The sequence below is a fragment of the Pinus tabuliformis genome, chromosome 1_2 (assembly GCF_031772625.1).
Source record: "Pinus tabuliformis cultivar Carrire ecotype Pingquan chromosome 1_2, CPIR1, whole genome shotgun sequence".
In the NCBI taxonomy this organism is placed as follows: domain Eukaryota; kingdom Viridiplantae; phylum Streptophyta; class Pinopsida; order Pinales; family Pinaceae; genus Pinus; species Pinus tabuliformis.
This window is the reverse complement of record NC_142298.1, coordinates 277,501,019-277,522,002: the sequence shown is the minus strand read 5'-3', so window position 1 is coordinate 277,522,002 and position 20,984 is coordinate 277,501,019. Positions and strand designations below refer to the sequence as shown.

General features: G+C 36.6%; 1 protein-coding gene across 2 annotated transcripts in view; it reads left to right on the top strand.

Annotated features, from left to right (window-relative positions):
* LOC149205418 (uncharacterized) overlaps nucleotides 1-17,011 on the top strand; it is a 93,868-nt gene extending 76,857 nt beyond the window's left edge. Inside the window, exon 2 of one of the 2 annotated variants that reach the window (XM_089395060.1) lies at nucleotides 16,487-17,011. The gene's annotated coding sequence lies outside the window, so the exon portion shown is untranslated. Of the gene's footprint in view, nucleotides 1-16,474 lie in introns of both variants that reach the window. The other variant, XM_089395061.1, reaches the window with a different exon arrangement.
* The last annotated feature ends 3,973 nt before the right edge of the window (nucleotides 17,012-20,984 follow it).

Below are 20,984 nucleotides of genomic sequence, written 5' to 3'. Positions count from 1 at the left end.
ATTCTCTCATAATTGAGAATATTTACAATTAAAACCTCACACACATATTTTCCACTCAATTTATTAAAAATGTACAAATAAATTGAAACATCACACCCCCTAGTCAACCAAATATACAATGATTTCTGAAGCAAGATGCTCCTGCATCAGTTTGGATGGAAAGTTAGCTTTAGGTACTGCATCTTCCATGTTTTGTGTTTTAGTGATGGCATCTTGTAAGGTGGTGGGTTTGAAGCCCTTGACCCAACCACACAATGGTCTGGTTAAAACTTCTGTGAAGAGCATGATCAACCTCTATTCAGATATGTTTGTCACCATAATGGCTATTGGCTGAAATTCTGAAATGTAGGCATATGGTGTTTTGGTTTGCTTGAGTTGTGCTAGCTCCCTGAAGTGTATCTTCAAATCCTTCTTATCAAACCGATCTGTCAATCTTTGTGTGAAGTCCACGTAAGAAGTAATGCTGGAATTTCCTAGGGTGACCAATCTGTGGTACCACCATTCATGAGCTTCGCCTTCGAAATGCCAGGTGGCGAATCTGATGGCCTTTGCTACCAACATTGGGTTACGTTGGAAGTGTCTAACTTTTGTACCCAAGACCTTGCCAAGTATTTGGATGACCCATCAAAAGAGGGGATGGAAAGGTTCCTAACCTTGCATAGTAGATAGTAGTTCTGTTGTGTGCCCCTATTATGATCCCTGGGCCTATTTCTGTACTAAATGTTACCGAACTCCGTAAAAGTCATAGTTGCTTGAACATCCTCTCCTAGTGACGCATGCTCCCAGAAATATTTCGAAAAATCCCTGTTTTGTTCTTTAGGTCCTTGATTTATTGCTCCTTGACCATCTAGAAACTGGGGTAGTAGAGGTCTAGGGGTCGCTCCTACTAGTTTCCCGTGTTAATTTGTGCAGAGATGTTAAAAGGACCAAAATTATGGTTGTTGCTTCCTTCTGCCAGATTCCAGCTGCCTCCAATAGATCCATTAGCACCATTGTTACCCACATTACTTAGGTTTACCAAAATCTGGGTAAGAGATTGACCCATTTGTTGTTGCCCTTGTACCATCAGTTGAGCCATTTGCTGCTTCCCTTGTGCCATCCATTGTTGCCCTCTTGCTACCTCCCCGAAGATGTCCAAGGGATTAATCTCTGGTGGTTGCTCTTCTTTGTTTGTCATGACTGTTGTTGGTACCCATCTTTTTTGTAATTGTAACATTTTCCCTATCCTCCAGGAGCATCCAAAAATCATATGCTCACAGGTTGACAAAATGCACAATTATGATACTACTGTAATATCCCCCTTAAAGAAATTACCCTTGGGATGAAGTTATGGGTTAGGGTTTCAATAAGCACACGATAGAATTGTATTTTATAACAATATTGTAGTACTTCTTCATTCTATAAAACAATGATGACCTTTTATTGAATGCACAAGTAGTATAAAGTTTAAACCAAAACTCAAACAACGATTGATTTCACCAACAAACACTATAAAGTAGGGCCAATTGAACAAGCAATTAGCAAACTTACAAAATCCACAGTTTCCCAATTACACAAATGTAGCTATCCCCTTGCTACCACATAATCACACCATCATGCCTTGCTACTACACAACACTGTTATTTGGCCTTGCTGCCTCAATCCCTAGTCAACCGGCACCTTAATTTCTCCCTTAGATCCTCGCTTTCAGCCAGCCGCAATGTCAAATCCCTGAGTGCCACTTGCTACCTTGAATCTGACCTTGTGCCAACTCACTGTAGGTTAAATTTTAAACCCAACTCCAGGCAGCCCACTACTCGTCACTATCATAGATAACCAATCCACTGCTCTTTTCCCAGCCCACGCTACCTTAGAAACTAGGTTCCAACCTTCGCTCGCCTAAAAAAGATGGTTTGTTGCCTCAAAAGGATTGGTTGCAGCCCTTGCTATCTTAGAAACTATGTTCCAACCCTTGGTTGCCTCAAAAATATGGTTTGCTAGCTCATAATGACTGGTTCCAACCTTTTGCTGCCTCAGAAAAGTAGTCTCTAGCCTTCGTTGCTATAGATAGGTAAGCTCCAATCCTTCACCGCCTTAGAAAGTTATAACTCAGCCAAAAAATCGGTCCTGTAGCAAGAAACAATAGAGAGATTTGTTAGGGTGGAATCTTTCACCATTGAAACTAATAAAAAAAATGGTCTTAAAACCCTCCAAGAGCCTCAACCCAAAATCAAGAACAATAATACTCCATGATGCCCATAATGACTCTTCTCCCTTCCTTTTATAGTTCCCCTTTGGTGCTTTTCCCTCCTAAATTCAACTTTGAGTGACTTGCAAGTTTCCCTCCATTTGCCCCAATTTAATTTTTGTTATCTAATGTTACCTAAGTAACATTAAATAATAATTTCCCCTTTTGAAATGACTATAGCCTACGGGGTTAAATAGGCTATTACGTCCTTCTTTGAGCAATTGATTGGAAGAGGACATTACACTTCACCCTCCTATATCCACTGGAGATGAGGTTGAATCTTGGTAACCCGAGCTATATAACCCTTTCCTTCCCTGTCCTCGCCACTGTCTCCAATTTCATAGGCTTCTCTTGAAGAGTGACACTATGAATATCCCAATCGAGAAAAGCGTTAACCTCCTGTAAGTTTTATTGAGCCACCTGCAACTCTTTCCTCCACATGCAAGTCATTATCTTGCTCCAACCTCTCATGAACTTCATAATGTGGCAGACAATAGCCTCCCACGGAAGGATCCACCCTTGTGCACCTAACAAATGCAGAGAAAAGTTCGAAACATGAGGAACAAGGGCTCAAAAAATACTCTAACTCTAAATGAGACATATTTAGTTTGAAAACTAATGACAGTGGCCCATCAAGTGAAGTGGGTTTGGATCAGAAGATGATTTGACTCTGTCCAATCCATCAGTGCATCGATTGGGCAAAGTTTGCAAAAAAGGTTATCTCCACCATAAAACATTCTAGTTGAGCTAATGCTCTACCCTAACTCTTCTTGTAGTTGGTCCAAGTGAATCAAACCCTATAGTTAAGACCCTTTTGTCTCTAGTTGGGATACAAAATCTATAAAGTTTCATTGCATTGATACAAAGCCTATTCTTTTCAAGATATTGGTCATCAAGCTTATGCCTCCACTCCAATCCCTATCCTACTCCATTTTATTAAAATCCCCTCCCACAATCTACTCCACAATTGCAAGAGAGTAGGCCATCCAATCCTAAAGGCGGCCTGCTCAAAATTGAGATTAGGGGGCATACACTGCACAAAAATCAAGAACTTGATCTTGGATTAAGAGAATGATCTAGAGACATTGATCCTCAAGATTTGAACTAGAAACAATCACAAAACTTGGCAAGGAAGAAGGGGTGATTAGGACTTGTCCACTCCCCTGAAAATGGTTTGAAGCCTAAAAGGCCAATTTCAATAGTAGTTCATTTGATTCTAAAGCTTGAACCAGATTGAGTTCACCTCTTATTAGAGCACCGAATATGACTGGAATTACTACAACACACCTTTGAAAAACTGTTTGTGACTTGGAGTTGTCATCCATCACACTTTCCAAGACAAAGTTTCTTTCCAATGGGAGATGAAGTCCTAAACTACTATATAAGTTGGCCATCTCAAAACCCTTAGGAAACTATGAGATCACATCCTTATAGGATTCTGTTGCCATGAACTCGAAGCACTAGTAAGCTTGTTCACACAAGCAAGGGAGGAAAACCCCTTTTCCTTATCAGACTTAGTTTGCAAACCTTGCTCAATCTCTATACTACTAGACTTGTTGCATTGTTGTCCCCATACCCTCAAGGACAAAATTCCAAGGCATGTTAGGTTGCCCTATCATCAAGGAAGCACTAGGAATTGATGGCTAAACCACCAAACTACTAGAAGGTTAGCAAACACCAACACCAACAATAGATGGATCACCTACACTTGGACTTGAACTACTAGAGCCTCAACCAACAAGGCCTCCAACGAGACCACCTGTCATTGTGCCACCTACTCTTAAACTTGTGCCACCACCTAAGGAACCACCTCCTCTAGAGTGTGAAGTCCTTGAAGAGCCACCACCATCAGCATTTGCCTTCAAGGCCATAGAGGAACCCTTTTCCCTTGCACCTTGAGAAGTAGGTGTGACACCCCTAGAAGTGCTTGTGGACTCTTGGGGCTTGTGTCTATGAAGAGGACAGTTCTGAATGAAATGATCCACAACCTAGAAAGAAAAGTAAGCATTTAAAATGTTAAGATACTGAACTTTCTACTGTTTGACCCCATAAATAGTTCATACTGAAATGTATGAGGGAAGCTTCAACTTCAAGTCTACCTTCACACACACTCATGAATTAGCTTTGAATGAATTATGTTGGCCATCGAGGATGAGAACTTTACTAAACCTTCATGCTAAGATATCAAAAAAAGAGTGCATATTAGATGGAGGGGTTGGGAATTCTAACCAAAGTGGATAACTAGCCTGCCCATTGTCTTTTGGATTAAAATTTTCCCTCCATCACTGAACATAAGCAAGGGACTCGACAATGTTCAAAGTACCATATTGTAAAACTTGGCAAGCTATAGCATCCAAGTTAAAAGGCATGCCTATTCCAAACCCAATCCCTTTACGAGTTCAAGGAAATAGCCTTGGCCTCCTAGTTTGATAGACACCAATGATTGAAAGTCTCTTCATTCAACGTGTAGTGTAAATACTAAAAAAAACCAAATGGCCCCTCGGCACATTCCCTTCAAAATATTCTTTATTGTTAGCAAGGAACAAGTTGAAGTCATCAGGCTCCAGAAGGGGACGCAACTTCATTTTTAACCAAAAGCAGTGAGGGGATCTTGGTATTAGAGTTCAGGCTTCTGTGATCCATATCAAGTTAAGAAAGATTCTTCGGCGAAAATCACATGGAATATCATTTGCTGACGCGTTTCGAACCAACTAGTGTGGTTCATCGTCAGGACAAGTTTCTTAGGCCTTGAGCACAAGCTCCACATGTGACTATTTTAGTTTCTCATTAGAAGCTACCTTCTTTTCTCCCATCATTGAGTCCTCCCTTGCAGCCACCAAATTGCACTATCATTAGAGAAATTTTGATGTCTAAAATAGGTATCCTAATGAAAATAATAAAAGAGTAATGAATCTCCAAAAGGAAAGAATGAAAGCTACTTTTTAATCATATTTTTGACTTATCTCCTTATAGGTTTACTCAGAGTACCTACACTTGAAAATTGAGTAAACCTATAAAGAGATAAGTCGAAAATACGATTAAAAAAGTAGTTTTTTTTTTTGCCTCCAAAACTATTTACCCTTATGGATGACATCATCAGCTAGAATCCTATTGGTCCCTTTAAAGTTGATATTGATAGCACATTTTTGTTTTGAGGCCCATTTTTAACCTTGAAATTTCTCTAATGAAGCCCTAAACCCTTCACATGCTGATGCACTCCTTCCAAACAAAGATGCTCATCCATAGGTATTGTTGGGCTTACCAGTCTAAGGATTTTCACTCATATTGATCACAAGCTGGCCACCCAGGTCGCTCAAATTGTGTTCTATATCAAGAACAGATGAATCCTTTTAACACTAGAGAATTTGGCATTCAAGGAATGCACCACAACTCGAACTCCATTTTCATTTTTACTCTATTTAGAGGATTATAATCAGGTAAAAAATGCCCCCTTGAGTGGCATCGATATCAGTACACATGATCAAATCCAGGAATTCTTGTACGTCCACAACCTATAATATCCTCACTCCCACTGACATTCGAAACACCTTGCATACCACAAAAATGATCCACCACAAAATCGGGTTGACTTACAGTTGAATCCATACTAATACGGATCACATCCATATGGTATTGTTGTAGGTTTCCTCTAGTACACAGTCCCTTCTCTCCTCCATTATTGCCCTTAGTCAAAAGTTTCCGTATAAAAGATGAAGCAAAATTGCTAAAATACCCTAGCTATAGCTGCTTTGGCCATAAACCCCTCCAGCGCTGCTATATGGCTCTCTGTCACACCAGTATGGCCCTCTGTACTGCCATATGTTCTCCCATTGTTACTTCTTGCCATTGTGTCTAGCAATTGATATCAGCTTTCTCAAGTTTGAGTTTCGATGTCTTTACACAAGGTTGGTTTTAAACTTGAAGTTTTCTTAGATTTTTGTATTGTTTGTGTGGCGCAATTTATTATTATGGCAAGAAGCCCAAGTACCCATCAACATTACAAAATGTAAAGCGCACTCTGAACCAAAGACTAACCAATTTCTATTTAAAAGAGTAGATCGATGCCAAAAGGGCTTTTGAGACTTGGTTGTGGGCTACTATACATTCCACTCATTTGTTCAACAAACCAAGTGGTACAACATGATCAAAAGGTTAGATATGCCCTTACTGCGAGTAGTGAAAATCAAGGAGGTCTCATCAAACAAAGGGATGTGTATCCTTTCGGTGCACTATTGACTGCAATGTGTGCCATATCTGACGGGAAATGTTGCCAGAATCCCTGTTAGCTCCGTAACTAATGTCTTCACCTTCATTGACATTTGTTTCAAGTGCAGAACTTTGTAGGTGCATACACAATAAGATCGACAGAACAATTAGAGATAACAATAAATGTTTTATATTATATTATGTATGCGAATTTCATTTTGGGGAATGTCACTGAGTTTTTAGTAAGAAACTTGTTGGAAATATCAGGGAATTATTGGAAAATATCCCCAATCATTGGACATGAAAAACTCGGGAATATCAGCAAACTTGTTTTGGGAAATATGTTGCTGAACGTCTGGAAGGAAACTTATTGGACATATCAAAGAAAATATTGGCAATCATAAAGTTGGACCTAAAGGACTCGGAAATATTGGCATCCTGAAAAATCTCAGGGAAAATTGGGCCCAGCTAAAAAAGTTCAGAAAAATCAGGAAAATGCGAAGATATTACAACACTGCAAAAAATACATAAATTTGGAGATATTTACAATTACACTGCAACAAAGAGGTATGCCGGAGCATGGGATAGGCTACCCAACATAAAAGTACCATTTTTTCAAGTTTAATCATCTCTCAATACATCTTTATAGAGCACCCTCATACCGTTACAGTTGTTTAACCAGCTAACCTCTAAACTTAGTATTCGACACTGCAATGGTCATATGTCACTTATGTCTAAAGTGACCATATTACATAAACATTATTTTCGTGTTATACTAAACCCCCCTTGAGCATGAAAATAGCATTTGCAGATTATTAGCCCCCTTGATACAACACTCAAATCTTTTAAAAGGAGATACAATTGAAGGCAACAAAATTTGATAATGTGAAGAAGACTGCATGTAGGTCCACTCAATCCACTGAGGTATCAACGAAACTGGCCACAATAACGACTGGTTCTCTGGGATGGTAACCCAGTTACGTATAGCACACAAACAAGTGCTTTTCCAAAACTACTCCGTCAGGATGAACCTTTGACGAGCGGTTAAAACACTCCCTGGGGCATCATCTCTCTCTTTTTAATTTTCTAGGGTTATGTGCACACTGTCTGGTTTCATTTACCCATACCAAAAAATTCTACTTGCTTGATACTGAAATTGCCAGTTCCAGCATAGAGAATTGCCACTATTAAACTGGTACCAAGTCCAATACCATATTATCCTAAGTTTTGTAAACCTTACAACTCCAAGGACCTTTCCTTCAAATAGACGATATGGATTCTGGAAAAGCCATGTGCACCTGAGCATTTCCAATACAATACTTCCACATACTATTTCTTGTTTCAGTTTTTTTATTTTTATTTTTTTAGAGAGTTTTACACAGGCCCAATTAGCTGCCAATTACCTAACACTCTGGACTTTCATTTTCCCATATGTATTTGTGTTTTTGTAAATTAAAGAAAACATACCTGCAACTACAAACTTGATGCCTTAGGACCTTCACGACTGTGCTGGGCAATTACATCAATAATGTTCATCCAATATTGGTTGACACACGCACTGTTTGCAAATCAAAAGGCATGTCGAAAACAAGGATATCTTCCTGTGCTGCAATTTTTTTATTTTTCTGTCTACTGTTTTTGGGCATCTGAAAATATAACACAAACTCACACTGATACTTCTGTGGGTGTTTTTGTTCACGTTTCTCTTTGCTGCTGCGAGGAGTGTAAGGCATCTCCATCTGGTGTCCACCAGAGCTTCTCTGCAAGGTGCTGTTTGCAATGGTTACTATTGATTTCGTCCAAGTCTGTCTTTTACCAGACATTTGTATGGTCTGTTTCTTCGCACAAAACTCTTTTATGGTCTACTCCCGTGGGAATTGCTACTCGTGCAGACCTTGCCGAGTTTGCAATTGGCGGATATATTCCCTTCGGGTTCCCTCATTGGTTGCGTGATGTATTGAAAAATTCCACCATGTGGGAAAAGTAGGTTGGTAAAAAAAAATCTCTATATTTCAACCCGACATGGTTTCATGATGAGAAGATATATTTGGGTGCCAAAATCATGGGAAAGACTAGACTATTAATAGCACACTTAAGGACTGGGTCTCATCATCTCATATGTGAAACATGTAGATGGACAACTCCAAAAGAAGAGTGGGAAGAAAGAATCAACATCTTTTGTAGGAAAGGAGAGGTTGAAACATAATGACACTACATCATGGATTGTCCGACTTATGAGGATATTCGTAATCAGTTTAATAGCATTATGAAGGTGGATTGTTTGAACAAGTTGTTCGAGGAAGCGAGACTTATCAAAATTGTGAGCTTCTTGGTCAAGATTCATGACAAGAGAGTAGACTTAGAGAAAAGTTTGAAGTTGTGATGTGTTGGAGTCCTAGGTCCCTTAGACTGCTTGATCTCGTGGATGTCATTAAAATCCCTTCATTCATTCATTGGAAAAACTTTTCCTTGTTTGATGTTTGCGTGCGTGAAACTTTTCCTCGTTTGATGGAGCTTTATGGTGAATTGGAAGGGGAAGGGGGGGAGGGAGGGGACTGGGTAGGGGTATGGCCATTTAGCTTGTGCACACACATTCCTCATTACTTTCCTTTGTGACAACTTATATGTTGACCATTTAGGTGGGTGTTGAGGTATCCAGAGCTAGATTTTTGCCTATTATATTACTTTCCCTTAGAGCACATTTCCATGAGTTTGGTAGCATTATGTTTTTATTAGTGGAGTGCCTTTAGTAGATGTGGTTTATTATTTTCTTGGTTGCCATGCTCATCATGGTTCATGGTTATTTTAATTGAGCACTCTCTTTGTACACACATAACTATGGTGTTATAGCTTTTGAAGCCTATAGTAGTTCATTGTTCATAGCACATGGTTATTTGGTGGTGGAGTGCCCTATTTGATGTGAATGATTTAGCATTGATATGATATCTTTTGAGGTGTTCACTACTTGAGATGGAGCACTACCCTTATTTGACATTTTTTCCGCATATTTGGAGGTAAGGGACTTAATTGACACAATGTTTTAGTTTTCTTTGTAATGGCTTCCATGATTTGGATAGTGGTTTGTGGCATGCGTATGTTGTTTCATGTAGTTGCACGTAATTTTGAGGTCTCCTTATCCTCATATTTGAGATCATCCCACCTCCTTGCACATCTGACTAGGGAGTACTCTTCATGGCACCGTTTTGAGAGTTTGTTTGGTATGCATACATGCATATTTATTCCTTAGCATGTGGATTGAGGTCGCTCCACTATTTGGGTTTGTTATAACAATATTGTGGACCATGTTGCACACATTCCTAGGGTATCTTCTTAAGGGATGAGGTGGTTTTATTAAAAAAGTGCTTGGAGATTTTTACTAGTTTGAGCATACGACAATTATTTCATGTTAATGGAGTGCTATATTATTATATTGTTATGGCACACTTGTTTAGGCAAAGAGTTACATTGACACATTCTCATCAAACCCTAGCCATTTTCTAGATGTTTAGCATCTTTTATCATTATCCTAATGGAGTGCTCCTCCTTTATGTGTCATTAAAGGTTCATGTATGTGGTCCAAAGGAGGTTTTTATAGGGTCAATGTGCATAAAGCCAGGGAGTTGGTTTGCATTGGATGAGGACAATTGATGTCTCTATTATTTTATCTATTTTATGTTAAAAATTCCAAGCCCTAGGTGACTAATGTCCTTATGATCTCAATTAATGACATAAGTCGCTGAATTTAATAATGTTGAAATTAAATTCAAATAATAGCATCAATGAAACAATAATTGGAAATTAAATAGTAGAATATAATATCAATTTCACACATATAAGTAATTAATTCTTGAAAAAAACAAGTTTTCTATCATTTAAAAAACCTACAAGGAAACCTCCACAAGTTGCGTGCTAAAAGACAATGCTGCACAATCACTAAAATCACGCTAAACTAAGCGAAAAAATCTGCTTGAAAACTATGGCTTGTTGTACGAACATGCAAAATCTATGACTGCACAAACCTATCTGTATGACTATACGAAATTGTATGGAAAGTAGTGCATAATTGTGTGTTGATCAGAAATGCCTCTTTCCTAGTTCCATGCACTCTCTCTCTCTCTCTCTCTCTCTCAATGTCAGTCAGCCTACTCAGCTGAGACAATGTTGCACAATCACTAAAATAACCCTAAACTAAGTGAAAAGATTTGCTTGAGAAGTATGGCTTCTTGTACGAACATGCAAAATCTATGACTGCACAAACCTATTTGTATGACTATACAAAATTGTATGGAAAGTAGTGCATATTTGTGTGTTGATCAGAAATGCCTCTTTCTTGGTTCCCCACTCTCTCTCTCTCAATGTTAGTCAGCCTATTCAGTTGCGTGTGAAAAACCTTTATCGTGGCCTATCTTTATACTTTTAGTCAAGGCAAAAACCTTAATCTATTTTTGAGTTTACTCCTAGTTTAAGTCATGCATGCATGATATACACCTTTTTAGACTTAACAACTAAATATAAGACTTTCACTTTTTTTTACTAAATGAATTACAAAGTAAATTACTTTTCAAAAATATAACTACCTTTTAAAAACATTTCGAATTATTTGCACATTTACACTAAACTTGTGTGAAGTTCACATTTGAGCTATATTTCTCAACAATCCCTCTTAACAAGGAATGCATTTTGTACCAGTGCAAGTTTGTCTCTAAATGCCTCAAATTGCCCTCTTGACAAAGGTTTGGTCAGAATATCAGTTACTTGCCAATTTGTGGGAATACATTAGTGTCATTGCTTGTTAGATAACTTTGTTTTTGTATAAAGTGATATATGATCTCTATACACTTGGACTTGTCATGAAACCCTAGATTCTCAAAGAGTTTGATACAACTTTGATTATCACAGTAAATGACTATAGGCTCTAGCTCTTGATCAAACAATCATGTTAGTAACTTGTGAATTTAAATGGCCTTGCAACTAACAATACTTACTACCATGTATTCTACCTTTGCTAAGCTAAGTGCCACAAAATTCTGCTCATGTTGAACCAAATTATCATTGTTGATTCCAAGCTAAAGCAATACCTTGAGGTGTTCTTGTCTACTGCACTGCTTACCCAATTTGAGTTTGAATAACCTTGCAACTTCACTTCACCATCTCCAAGACATCTTAGTCCATACTCCATCATGACCTTGAAATACTTGAGCACATGTTTTGCTGCTACCTAATGCTCATGCCTTGGCTCCGCCATGAATTGAATCAAGGTGTTCATTGCTAAACATATATTTGGCCCAATGTTGACTAAATACATTAGGAAGCTATTAGTTGCCTATACATCATAGGATCCACCGACTCTAAAATTGAAGATATCAACTCCTTAAGATCAATGATCATGTGTGTGGCCATAGGTTTCTAGCCCTTCATCCAAAACTGCTTAGGATTTGAACTGCATACTTACTTGCTCAAAGAAAAATCTCCCTTTGTCTTTACCATGCCTCCAACATGAAGTAATGCACCATGTCAAGGTTCTTTATCATGAGCTTAACTGCCATGTCTGCTTTGTAGAGTTTGTACTCTGCAATGAGATTTGCACTTGTTGGAAACAAATCATCTACATATAGTTGCCAAAATGAATAGATCTTTCTAAACTAATAGATAATATAAGTTAGAATTTTCTTAGCTTTTCGTGAAGCCCATACTTTGTAGATATCCATTGAACTTGGAATACCATGCTCTTGGTGCTTATCCATACAAGTCTTTCTTAAGGTTGTGCACATGATACTCCTTCCCATTTACGTCAAAGCCTTGAGGTTTCCCTATAAACACATTCCTTAGTGATCCCATTAAGGAAAGATGTCTTCACATCCAGCTAATGTATACCCCATCCCATAAATGAAACCACGAAAATAAGTGCTCTAATCGAAGTGTACCTGGATACTAAAGCAAATGTCTTCTTGTAGTCCACTCCTTATGTCTGGGGGAACCCTCTTGCAAAAAACATCACTTTGAACTTCTCAACATTGTCATCTGAAACATGCTTGATCTTGTAGAGCCACTTAGAACTCACCACTGACTTCCTCTTCGACCTTGGCATTATGTCACAAACAACATTCTTCAAGATGGAGGTGTAATCCATCATGGTATCTTGCCATACCTCTTGGTTTGTTGCCATTGGGAAGTTGGAAGGCTCAAAATTTATAATGTTTCTCATTGGTGTTATATAGTCTAGAAAATTCTTTAGAGGTTTATTCTCTCTAAATGAGCTCGTAGGAACCTCAACGTGTCCTTGAGCATCCATCGATGTTTGACTCAAGGTTTTTAAATAAAAGTGAAAGTAGCTATTGCCACCCCCTCTTCACTTGAAGGTTGCTAAACTGTTGTAGAAATCAAGGGTTGTCTTGGCTCAACCTTTGAAATGTCTTGCTCCTCATCCTCTATAATTGGGATAGGCTCATGGAACTTCTCGAATCCAGAGTCTTCCTCAAGCTTTACATCTTGACTCATCAGTGTCTTCGTTTGCTCCAGAATATATCCTGTAAGCCTTTGAAGTCTTACTATAACCCACAATTAAACCCTTCTTGCCAGGCAACTCTTACTTGGTCCTCTTCTCTATCAGCACATAGATACAAATCAAATAACTAAATATGTGAAAATGACTCACCTCTGATTTCACACTAGTGAATGCCTCCTTTGGAGTCTTGTCCTCCAAGATCTTACAAGGATACTTGTTCTAGATGTAGATTGATATGTTGCATGCCTCTACATAAAGAACATCGATAAGTCTTGGTGATGTATCATGGCCTTAATAGCCCCTATGATGGATCGATTTTTTTTCTTCATAATCCCATTTTGTTATGGATTGTACAAAACAATCAAATCCCTCTTGATATTTGCCTCCTCTAGGAAACTTTTGAACACCTCGTAGTTATAGTCTCACCCATTGTTCGTTCTCAAAACTTTGATCTTCTTCTGTGTTTGGTTTTCAATTAGAGCTTTCAATTCTCGAGACTTGCTACAGACCTCATCCTTGGTCTTTAAGAAGTAGATCGAAGTCTTGCGAGAAAAATAATTAATATAGGAAACATAATACATGCTTCCTATTATTGATGCTATTGACATTGGTCCATAAATGTCCAAATGTACTAGGTCTACAATCCTGTTAGATCTATGCTCATTGCTTGAGAAACTAGCCTTTACATTTTTGTTAAGTATGTACCATTTGAATACAACATGCTGCTTAATATTGAACTCTAGAAGACCTTTGACTATCTCCCTTAGAATAGATAGTGCCTTGTGATGTAGGTGCCCCGTTCTCTTGTGCCACAACTTGCACACTTTGTCATTGTTATGCACCAATGTTTGAACTGATTTACCTCACAACTTATACAAATTACCTTCACTAACCTCTATTACTTGACTTTTATCTAGGCTAGAATCCTTTGGATTGATGAGGATTCATAGGTTCTTGAACTCAATTACAAAGCCCTTATCATCGATGATTGAAACTAAAAATAAAATTCTTCCAAAGTCCTAGAGCAAACAAGACATCGTTAAAATATAAAGAATGAGTTGGTTCAAGCTAGAATGGAATAAAACCAACTCCTCCATGTATTGGGTGCTTGGCATTATCACCAAGCTTAACTTGTACTCTCAAGTCCTGCTTCTTCAAATTAGAAAACAATTGTCAGTTTGATGTCATATGTTGAGATGCCTCAATTTCTATATACCACACATCCCTCAAAATCATGCTAATAGAAAGGAAAAATATCATCAAGAAGTCCTCAAACTTGGTAGCAAACTTGTTCATTTGAGTTTCTGTAGAGATTGCTACCTACTCTTGTTGTTTCCTTTACCCTTCTTCTCTGGGCACCATGATGCATATTGAATGTGCTTCTGACAAACAAAGCACTTGATTTTATTGAAGTCCTTTTTTCATTGTGAGGTTGATTTTTCTCTCTTTCCCTTCCCCTTGTTGTGTCTTTTTCCTTTGCACTTATTTCACTAACCAAATAGAGTTAGGCTCTCATCACAATCCTTCTTGCTAGCCTTTGACTCCACTTGAGTCTCCTAGTTACAATCATTACAAAGCCTCTTAAAGTCAGGAATGTTCTCTTCAGCACAAATGACTTTGACAAGTGGTTCCCATGAAGTTGGGAATCCATTTAGTGCCATGTTGAATAGTTTTGCATCTGCATAGTTTTTCTCAAGTGTTGCACACTGATCACAAATCTTTCTGGCTTTCATAAAGTAATTGGTGATCGTGTTTGGTCATCTTTATGGATTCAAGTTTTTCATAATATCGTCTTCCTGTTTATGTTCTCACTATGTTAGAGACAAATTAGGTCATTGAGCATCTCCTTCATCATATTCATATGGGATATGAAGGACTATATGGTTCTTTGTAACATCCAAGATCTATCAATTGGCCTTTACTTCCTTCTTATTGTGAGTTGTCAAGTGTTGTGGATTTGTGGGCGAAGTCCAACATCCTTGATCATATCCCAAATGTCATTCTCTTCTAGTAAGAGTGTAGCCCCCTCACCCTTTATGATAAGAAATATGCGGCACCATCTAATCTGTCCTTAAACTTGAGGTTCACTGATGCCATGTCCAAGATCATCTACACAAACTCTCAACTCAAAAAGTTGGTTTGAAATCCTTTGATTGCTAGTTCTTATTTTTTGCAATTGATTTACTGCCACAAATCCCTGAGTCTCAATTAGAGAAATAACTCTAATACCATGTAAAAACATTCCAAGCCCTAGGTGATTGTTGTCCTTATGATATCAATTAATCAAGTAAATTGTTGAATCTAATTAATGTTAAAATTAAATTCGAACCATAGAATCAATCACAAGAATGAAAATTAAATAGGATAAGCATAAAATCAATTTCATGCATGCATAGGTAATTACTCTTTCAAAATCAAATTTTTTGTTCATTTGAAAAATTTAGAAGGAAACCTCCATAATCTACCTACTAAAAAATAACAATGCATGATTACCAAAATCACTATGAACTTAGTGTAATGATGTGCTTGAGAAGTATGGCTTGCTATACATACTATGCGACATGCCTGTACAATATTATATGTACAAATATATAGGCTTTTATACAATACATAATTGTTCCATATGACTATATGGAACCTTGCATGGAACTATGCATTTCCTGGATATGGAACCTTGCATGGAACTATGCATTTCTTGGAAACGCCTCTTTCTTTGTTTCCAACCCTCTATTTCTCTTACTACTCAGCCTACTCAATTTATCAAATGTGTAAAAACCTCTATCTTGATCTATTTTTATACTTCTAATGAAGACCAAAACCCTAATTTATTTTTGAGTTTACTCATAGCCTAAGTTATGCATACATGAGATACGCCTTTTTAGACTTAACAACTAAATATAAGACTTTCACTTTTTTATTTTTTATTTGTTGCGTTGACCCATGGGATATTTAAACTTGTAATCTCATGGTTTACATAACATTGCATAACATGGCGATTGCCAATTGAATTGCCCCTTGTGGATTTTTCATTTTTTTTTAATTAAATTGAATTACAAGATAAATTATTTTTCAAAAACAAAATTAAACTTTTCAAAATATTTTGAAGTACTTCTTGTGCGTTTGCATTGAACTTATGTAGAAGTTCATCCACGCAGTGATTCTCAACATTTTATTATGTGATTTTATTGCTTTAGGATTTTGACTTGTTTAGAAGTAGTTGGAGGTTATTACTATTCATGCTTCCCCATGAGGATCTAGGGTCTAACTCAAGGATAATATTATTTTATTTGAGAAGGTTTGGAGCTCTAAATCTATATAAGATGAACTCATTATTAGTTCCTAATTTTGGCATTTTTCACCATGCACATTCCACCATTCTATCATCCCGTACCACCATATCATGATCATATTTGTCATATTTTGACTTCTTTTTGCACAAAATAATTGTCTTTTAATTTTTAGAATTTTTAGTAAAAATTGGGTATTAAAAATTATTTTTGGTAGAAACAAAATTTCTCGTAATGGCTCTATTGAAGTCATATGTGCAGGACACCTGGGCACAAACTGAAGATAGATTCAAGAAGTACATGAACTAAAGATGAGCATACTCTTATTGGCACACTCCAAATGAGTCGCAACAGGCCCGTCAAAATTGGCCAAACTTGACCAGTCACTCAGGAAATCCCTTGATTTAGGGGCAATTTTGTGATTTTGTTGAAACTTCCCATATTTTGTGCAACAAAGGGATGAATTTGACCCTAGTAGGTGGAATAAGACTCTCATTGGTTGTTACAGCCATTATAGCTGATTTAGTTATACTTTTAGCCTATTTAAGCACAACAACTAAACAACTATGGACATATATTATTATCATTGTGATTACTCTCTTTTTGGAATACATTTGAAGACTTGCTCTATATTTCTTATGCTTCATTGCTGTGGGATTTGAATGATGAATTGCTGCAACTGATTGTTTTAGAGGTGTACCAAGCAAAGGTGGAGGGCCCCCATTCTAAGCTAAGTACATTATTTTGTGAATTAATGTGCATAATTATGAATAAGTTAGCATTTCAGTTTTCTGTATGATTTATTGTGAATATTATCTATATAAATCATTAGCATGTTATGATCATTTAGATTTTGGAATTGATCTCCTTTCATTGACTAGTTTGGATAAAGAAGGACAACCTAGGCCTCCAAGTTGGAGCCTCATCTTTGTGGACTAAGAATTGGACTGAAATCTCTTTCTATGCATTCATCCTCTCTTGATTTTTTTTTAAATTAGTTGCTTTTTTAAATCAAGTGTTATGCTTTATGGTGTGTTTGGTTTTGGTTGAAAAAGAAATCAAAGGAAGGACAACCATGATCTCTAGAATTAAAACATTTTTTGTGTTGATTCTGATTCAGTCAAAATCATTGTTTCGTTATTATGCTTGTAGATCAATTCTCTATGCTTTCTTTATAATTAGATTTTATATTTGTAATATGCATCTCTATTCTTTTCATTTAAACAACTACTTCCTACAGTAGTTTAACCTAAGTTCCATAAACTTTGGTTTGTTAAGTCTATCAACTGAGATTGATAAGTAAAATATATGCTCTAATTTATCTTAGTAGATTGGACCAACACTAATCCTATTGTAAGTTGATGTTTTTAAGAGACAATACTTGTGTGGATTTGGGTTGTATTAAAGATATTCTTTATGGCTATGTGATTAGATAAGTTTTATTTTATGTGTGGCTTTCCATTTTCCATTTTGTGTTGCTTTGCATTGTAGTAATCAACATTTAAAAAAACTTGGTAGTCTTGTCACTTGAAAAAAATCTTGGGTGAGGTGAATTCTGTTGAATATTTTTGGTCTTTTATTTATTTATTAGTTTATTAATTGTTGGATTTCCATTTCTATGGAAGATGTATCACTGATTTCCAGCTAGGAGTAAATCACTTGTTATCTATATTGCATTTTCATAAAATAACATCCTTGGAAGGGCCTTCACTCTTATTTCCAACGATATTAAACATGAAAACACTTGTAATTTTTTGCATGTATAATAACAATTATTACTTTCATTCATTATCCATAATCAAATCTCATTGTTGCTTTATGATTCCATATGCCCTTTGGAATATTTGGCATTACTTTTCCCTCATCGAGCATCTCTAAAATCAATTTTATAAACTCATTAAAAATTGTTTACTAAATCAATTCTTCTTGCAAGTTTTGATTTGCCAAAGCTTTAGTAATCGAAGTGCTATGGATACCCCCTTGTATTGGACACAAGTCAACCTTAAGTGAGAATAAGGATTGATGAGGTGACAATGACAATTGGATTTAGAGGTCAAATGTAAGGATTTATTGGTGATATTTTGGTGTCATTGTCGAGGTCAAAGTCTATAACACTTTGATGAGCATAAATATTAGGGTTTATCGTAGAAGTTCATTTGGTGAATCCACATAGATAAGTTCTACGAAGGAGGCACTTTATAAGGAGATATTCATAAAGCATTGTTCACCAAATCAATGAACCACATATATTCTATAAGAGGGGAGTGAGAAAATTAAACCATGGACCACAAAACACTAATAACCAAGATCTTGAAATTGTTGAGGATATAAGGCATTTAGTTGTAAGTGGTATAGGGTGCTTTCTATAAGCAACATGGCAACATCTTGGTTGAATGAGAATTATAAGCCTCTATATTTATCAAATATTGCTGGATCCCCTCGTGAGATTCCAAAACTAACAATTGATAAGTTCCCTGTCTTCCGAGGAAATAATATTTTGTCTACTTGAGATTATTAAAGTGCATTCATGACTATGATTAGATGAACAAAGGTTGAATATTTATATGTGATTTTGAAGTTGTTCATTTTGTCATTAGAATATAAATTAGTTTACAAGTCCCCTAGAAAATAATATTAGCACCTTAGTTTAATTAGAAAATGTTTTCTTAGAAAGTTGGAAATAGAAAAAGGAAAATAGGTATTTGTTCTCTACTTTGAGTGGTACTAAAAAGAATGAAATGAAGTTACTAAGGATTTTAACAGGAGGTTTAATTTGATAGTGAAAAAGCTTTACACTGATAGAAAATCCCTTCTAATGACTATCTTGATTCACAACTTGGATAATTTTGATGGAAGTTTCAATTTTATTAGAGGAAAAGGGGACCAAATAACCTAAGGGAAGTTGAAGGGACGACAATTAAAGTTGAAAAGTACTAGGCAACTTTAGGAAAGTGAGACTTACATGTGTGAGTTAGAGCAAGTTCCTCTAGGGCAGAGCCAAGAGTTGTGAATATAGTTGACTCTGCCCTAGATCTATAGAAAATTCATGCACTTGGACAACAATGCAAAATTAAATTTCACCTTCTTCTTGAAGGTTTCTTGGATCTTAGCTCTAGAAATTTTAGATTTTAGGTTTGCTATAAATTAGAATACAAAACGACGATGGAAAGATCACAATAATTTACTTCAAACAACTCCATATTTCTTGACAATTCAAGTGAAAAGGATTTTAATGAAAGAGATAAGTTTCAACCTTTTTAGGGCAACCTATCTACTTGAAATTGCACTTTTGTAGCAATAATTACAACAGTGACAACATTAAAATCAAACTGTTACATTCTTCCTTAGATATCAAATCACTTACTAATTTTCCTTTTCACATATGTTCAATCAATCGACATAAATTGTTGTAAATAACAAAAAATAAAGAACATATATATGTACATTTAAATGCGAAAATGAAATAAGATATGGACAACTTGAAACCTCATATATAAGCTCAAACTTCATATGTAAGCTCAAGATGAAGTCCATACCATAGCCTTCTCTCAAGGCTAGTACAAAACCTCTAGCTATTAAAAAATCCCTGGCTAGGTTAAAGCATTAACAAAAAATAAAGAACATATATATGTACATTTAAATGCGAAAATGAAATAAGATATGAACAACTTGAAACCTCATATATAAGCTCAAACTTCATATGTAAGCTCAAGATGAAGTCCATACCATAGCCTTCTCTCAAGGCTAGTACAAAATCTCTAGCTATTAAAAAATCCTTGGCTAGGTTAAAGCATTAAATTCTAGCTCAACCAAGAATATTTGAGTGTAAGAATCTCTTCGACATGACCTCCAAGTAATGATGTCCTCCTCTTCTATCTTTTATAAATCCACCCTATGGGTTTTTCTCAAAACTCTACCCTTCAATCTCCAACAAATAAACCCTAACCCTAGAATTCCAAGATGCTCCAAAAAACACTAAGAAGACCAAGAAAGCCTAACATCCTAAGAGAGAGAATAATAATACAAGTTGAGACTTGAGAGAGAGCGAGAGAGAGAGAGGGAGAGCACTCTTCTCTTAGTCACATCTCATCACAAGAGTCAATGCATATGTTGTGGAAATTCTCTCATTCCTATATTTATGTGAGAGATAAGGGAGGGAAACAATACTATGTGCGTTTAAGCTCTTATAAGCAACTTCTGTGAGCCCTTGTAGGCCATACAAGTGATATGTTCACTCTAGAGTACAAGTGTCATGCTCCAATGGAAATATCATGCATAATAAAGACTCCAAGGTGATGCAGATACATAAGGAAAGTCCACACCATTCCATCATGATCCTCTGTGGACTCCATTTATTCTCCAAGGAATTGTACTCCATTAGGTTAGCTACCCCTTCCAAGAACACTATTGAAGCCTTGATTAGTCCTAAGCCATCTCTAATCCTCTGAATAGGAAACTAAGTTACCACATGTCAACTAAGGTTTTAAACCCTCATCCATGAAGCATAATGCTTCAAGTTCCCTATAGGGAACTCTCTAAACAAATGGCTCCTCCATGAGGCCTCAATGAAGGATGTCCACCACACTACCAAGATATATCCAACACTTAAGGGAAGGGCATTGATTTTGAAATTAACAGAGTTCTAGCATCCATACAACAATTGTGTGAACTGTGCATATTTGTCATAGACCATCTCTCATTCTACATCTCAGAGAATATAGGGGTTCAACAACCACCATATATCCCAATTCTTGTGAAG